The sequence below is a fragment of the Echinops telfairi genome, unplaced genomic scaffold, assembly GCF_000313985.2.
Source record: "Echinops telfairi isolate 266 unplaced genomic scaffold, ASM31398v2 ScPeMD7_3;HRSCAF=10, whole genome shotgun sequence".
Taxonomy (NCBI): domain Eukaryota; kingdom Metazoa; phylum Chordata; class Mammalia; order Afrosoricida; family Tenrecidae; genus Echinops; species Echinops telfairi.
In genome coordinates, this window is record NW_022103899.1 from 51,051,490 (window position 1) to 51,057,469 (window position 5,980).

Below are 5,980 nucleotides of genomic sequence, written 5' to 3' on the forward strand. Positions count from 1 at the left end.
TGTAGTTTGAGTCTTCTTTTTTTTTTTTTTTTTTGCTGCCCTCTGCTTTTTCAAGCATGATGTTCTTCTCCAAGGACTGATCCTTCCTGATACTATGTCCAAAATGTGTGCGATGAAGCTGGCCATCCTTGCATTTCAGGAGAACCCTGGCTGTACTGCCTCCAAGACAGCTTTGCTTCTGCTTCTGGCGGTCCGTAGCATACTCAACAGTCTTTGAAAACATCAGAATCCAAATGCATCAATACTTATGTGGCCTTCTTGGTTCACTGTCCAACTTTCACATAGATAAGAGATAATTAAAAATAGCCAGGGCCACCTTAGTCCTCAAAGTGATACCTTTTCCTCCCTAAATCAAAACCCCAACCAAATGCCATTAAATTGATTCAGACTTATAGTGACCCTATAGGACAGAGGAGAGCTGCCTCATTGGATTTCTGAGCATGCAAAATGGCTGATGGGCTAAAATCGCTCACCTTGCTGTTTGCAGGCAAATACATAACCCACTTTTCTCAGGACCCACTCTAAGTTCATGTTCAAGGAAGGCTAAGTTCAAAGAAACAGTACTCAACTATCATAAATTATTTGTCAGAATCCCTTAGGGATCAAGTCCATCATGGTCCATTGGAGCCCAGATGAAGAAAGCATTGGTACACAGAGCACACACACAGAGACACCTGGTGAGCATGTGTTAGGAGTTCTCTCTCTCTCTCTGACTGTCACTGAGTCCATGCCGACTCATAACAACCTGCCGGGAGTTTCCGGCCCTAACTGTTTATGGGAGTAGAAAGCCCATTCTTTCCCCCTTAGATCTGCCAGTGGTTTTAAACTGCTGACCTTATGGATCTCAGCCCAAAACGTAACCCCTGCACCACCAGGGCTCCATAAGGGTTGGGGAAGAAGGAGTCAGTCAGGCTGAATTCCGGTGGTAAATGTGCTGCAAAGAGCTCAAGTGTGAAAGAGCAGAGGACCCCTGAAGGATTAAGGTGAGGCTGATCCAAGCCACGGGCAATGGATAAGGAAGACTTCAGAAGAATTGATTCACAGCCCCCACCCCACCCCTTTTGCCTTTGAAGCATGTATTTAAGTTCAAGCACCCAAGATGACTTCTACATCTTATTGAAAGCAGCCATATCTGTGGCTGGCCTCAAAATCAGTTAGTTATCTCTTCCTCTGGCATGTCTCTGCCAACTTTATCATCCTCAAGTACATCCTGTAGTTGAAGTCTTCAAATTCCAGATCCCAGTGGAAAGACCTTAGACGAGCCCCAGACCAAGTGGTCGGCTTCAGACGCACTCTTCCAATTGTGCCAGCCCGAGACTTCCCAGCTAGGAAGATGGAAGACTTGGCAACAAGTGCAGGGTGTGGGACAGTCTCTCCCTCACTATGTGGAAGGCAGGATTCTCTCAGCTATTTGCTTCTTCACTTTCCTCCTTCTCATCAGCTCCAAATAGATCAATGATGCCTCTGTCTGCAGTTTCACTTCCGGTGGTGTCTTCCACATTAGTGGGACCGTACTTGTCCACAGCCTTCTTTACACCTAGCAAGACAAGACTGATCATAAAAATGTAGGGTGTGGTACAACTCGGCAGGGGTAATTCCTTCAAACACGGCCATATCTGCTGGTGATGGCACATACCCCTCGATGTAGCTCTTGTCCGGCAGGAAATCACTGAGTGCCCGGAGACAAAGGTGGGGGGGGAGGGGATCATGTCTCCAAAATCCATGATGTCAGATGCATCAAAAGCTGTGTGGAAGTGGAGGGAAAGAGGGGTGCTGGCGATCAGATCCAAGCATTAAGAGGGGTGGCATGAAAGGGCTTGATGTCTTTGAATTACAGTGTCGGTGAAGAATATCGAATACACCATGGACTGGAAGAAGTGTGAACAAGTCTGTCTTGGAAGAAGTATAGAAAAAGTGACCCTTAGGAGCAAAACTGATGAGACCTTGTCTTACAGGGCGATCTGAGGAAGGACCAGTATGTGGAGCAGTACATTATGCTTGGTAGAGGGTCAACAGAAAAGAGGATGACTCTCAAGAGACCAAATGGACCCAGTGGCTGCAACACTGGACTCAAACATCACAATAATTGTGAGGCAGGTCCAGGAGCAGGCCGTGTTTTCATCTGTTGTATGTAGAGTCACCGAGTCAGACACCAGCAACTCTTAAGATTCAGAGTCTGGCAATGATTTAAGTCAGACAACCCTTAGACTCGAAGTACTGGGTAACTTAAACCATGGCCAGAATCTTGTAATTGTTGTTGCTCTGATGTGCCATCAGATCGGTTCTGGTTCCTTGTGGTCCTCTATATAACAGAAGGAACTATTGCCTAGTCGTGGTATCCTAACTTTTTGTAAGGTGACCAGACGTCCCGCTTTTGGAGGGACAGTCCGCTTTTTAACAATTTGTCCCACGTCCTGCAGCATTTTTAAAAAGTCCCGATTTTTGGAAAGAACGCTCGACAAGCTAGGGAATGGCGGGAGAACAGGAAGACCAAATGTTTAATCAAGAACCCCCCCGCCCCGCCCCCGGTCAGTGGTGTCTCGCTTTACCAATGCTTTACCAATGTTAAAATCTGGTCACCTCTAAGCCCATCGTTGCAGACACGGTGCCAATCCATCTTGTTGAGATTTTTCCTAATTTTTGGCTGACTCTCTCCCTGGCAATCATGATGTCTTTTTCTAGGGTACAGTCTTTCCGCATAACACATCCAAAATTTTGTCTTCTTGCTTACAAGGAGATGATTCTTCCACACTGGATATGTTTGTTCTTCTAGCAGGCCGTGGAACTTTTCATATTGGTCACCAACACCGTAAATCAACTGCATTCATTTTCCTCTGTTCTTCCTTATGCCCAGCCTTCACAAGAGTATGAGGTGACGGCAAATACTATGATTTAAGCCAAGTGCACCTTGGCCTTTTCAGTGGCAACTTTGCTCTTGAACACTGTAAAGACGCCGTTAGCAGCAGATTTCCTCATGCAATATGGCGTTCGATTTCTTGACTGCTATTTCCAGGAGCCTTGATTGTGGACTCCATTAAAACCACAGCCTTTGCACCTTCACTCCTCTCCATTTATCTGGACGTTGCGTGCTGATCTGATTGTGTGGTTGTGGCTTTTGGGTCCACTGAATTGCCGTCCATACTGAAGGCTGCAGGGGTTCTTCTTCATGACAAACACCTCAAGTCTCTCACTTTCCTCCAGCACGGTTGGGTTACCTGCACATCACAGGATGTTCACAAGTCTGAAAATGCCTCTGAAACGTGCTCGCTGCGGGCGAGCCTGCTGATAGCTGAAATACTGGTAGCATAGCTTCCAGCAAGCCCCCACGACCTGACAAACTGCCAGAAGAGGTGGGGAGGATATTGTGGAGCCACATTTAAATCCTTGGCCCTAATCATCCAATTTAAATATTTGCACATATCTGCTTAAGCAAAGCATGCTGATGTTTTCAGTTTGAACAACCAAAATTGAAAGTATATCTCTTGAATTTGATATGATGTACAATCTTCTGAGATTAGGGATGAAATTCCTTACAAAAATGAAAAGAGAGCTTGCTACTCATTAAACAGTTTCATCATCTTTCCTTTGACTTTTCAGTCATATATTAGACCTTTAACTTCATACTAATATTCCTAGCACTTATTGACTTGCATATCCTAAATAAACTACTCAAAGTTTTGGAAAAAAAGACAAGTCTGATGGATCTTTTTTAACTAAGTGTATTGGGTAAATAGGAAATCTGCGTTGGGATCTGAGAATAAAGCATTTCTAACTTTGAATACAGGAAAATAATTATTTTTAAAAAACCTTCTCCGTCTCAAAGTAGGCAGAAAAATGGCTGACTCTTTGAGGTTAAAATGTAGTCAGATTAAGAAGGGAAATGTGCCAAGGTACACAACCATGAGATTTAGTAACATGTCCTAGAAAAATACGATGTAGCCTAACTGTGTTGATAGTATTTAGTAAGGTTGGACACCAGGATTGGCAAACATATTTCTTATTCATCTATTTAATGGAAATTCCATGAAACTCATCTTGAAATAGAAAAATAAAATCGCTTCACCAGGAATATTATACATTCCTTCCTTTCAACTCTGTAGAGTTTTCAAATCTATAGAAAGAGCTTGGAAGGAGACTGCAGCAGCCCTCGAACTGTGGGCTGGATATGGAGGGAACTGTGAAGCAAGGTTTTGCATCGCAAACTTTTTTCCACTGACTTCCTCCTAAAAATTGAATTAATATATCCTACTCTTTCAAAAACAACAAATGCCCCCTAAAAGGAAGTTTAAAAAATTAAACTTCAGAATGAAAACTATCTTGGCTGTGGCATTTAGAGTAAATTACAATTAATATAAATAGACAGTTACTCTCACTGGCACAGAAAAAATGCCTATCTCAAAAGGAAAAATGATGAGACTGTGGGCTGTTGTGGGAAGGGTACTGCACTAGGGCAAGGCATTTGCAAGCATCTGCAGTTAAGCAACGTGACCCCTAGTCCTCAAGTTTCAAATCTGTCACAATTCAAGTTTCTACTTAAGGCTTGTTTTGAAGCTATCTGCCACTTACTAAAACAAAACAAAACCAAGCCTGTTAACGCTCACGTAAGCTCTGACTCGCAGTGACCCTGGAAGATAGAGCATAAGATTCCAATAGGAGGGACGCGTGCTACCACAGCTTTCTTCCTCAGAGCAAGTGGTGTATTTGAATCGCCTACCCTTTGGTTAGTCATGTGGCACACAATCGTGCGGCCAACATGGCTTCGTTGCCATTGGTTGCTGTTAGGTGCCGTCCAGTCAGTTCTGATTCATAGCGACCCTAAACACAATAGAACACGTCATCATCCAGCCCTGTGCCACTCTCAGCGTCCTTATGTATGAGCCCTTCCATACAGTCACTGTGGTGATCCATCATGCCAAAGGTCTTCCTCTTTTTCGACGCCCCACTACCTTCTCAAGCATGATGTCTTTCTCCAGGGAGTGGTCTCTCCTGGTAACATGTCCAAATTACTTGAGATGAGGTCTCCCCATCCTTGCCTCTAAGGAAGCAGTTCTCAACCTGTGGGTTGCCAACCTCTGTGGGGGTTAAACAACCCTTTCACAGGGGTCGCCTAAGACCATCGGAAAACACCTATTTCTGATGGTCTTAGGAACCGAGAGACTGCTCCTCTATCTGTCTCCAGGCAGATACGCCCACATATGAGTACCAGGCATGAAGACTGTTACCCATGCTACACTATGCTTAAGACAAAATTTCATTTATTTGTAATTAGAAATAAATATTTCACAATATATAATAGCATATTGTCTTTGTGATTAATCACAATGCTTTAATTATGTTCAGTTTGTAACAATGAAAATAATCCTGCATATCATATATTTACATTAAAATTCATAACAGTAGCTAAATTACAGTGATAAAATAACAACGAAAATAATTTTATGGTTGAGGGTCACCACAACATGAGGAATGGCATTAAAGGGTAGCGGCATTAGGAAGGTTGAGAACCACTGCTCTAAGGAGTTTTCTGGCTGTACTTCTAAGACAGATTTGTTTGTTCTCTTGGCAGTTCATGGTACCTCCAATAGTCTTCACCAGCACCATAATTCAAACCCATGAATTCTTCAGTCTTCCTTATTCAGTGTCCAACTTTCACATGCACATGAGGCAATGGAAAAGACAGTGGCTTGGGTCAGGTACACCTTAGTCCTCAAAATAACATCCTTGCTTTTCATCACATTGAGGAGGTCTTGCACAGAAGATTTACCTAATAATGCAACATGTCTTTTGATCTCTTGACTGCTGCTTCATGATTATGGATTCAAGCAAGACAAAATTCTTGACAACTTTAATCTTTCCTCATTTTATCATGATGTTACCTACTGGTTCAGTTGAGAAGGTTTTCATTTTCTTTTCTTTTTTTAAAAATCATTGTTGCTATTTTGTTGTACATTGTTGCTGGGTTTTGCTCTGTCTTGTTTTT

At 43.0% G+C, this 5,980-nt stretch overlaps 1 pseudogene; it reads right to left on the reverse strand.

The window, feature by feature from the left end:
- Positions 1-1,150: 1,150 nt before the first annotated feature.
- The window catches only part of LOC115871006, a 197,617-nt pseudogene continuing 192,787 nt past the window's right edge, over positions 1,151-5,980 (reverse strand).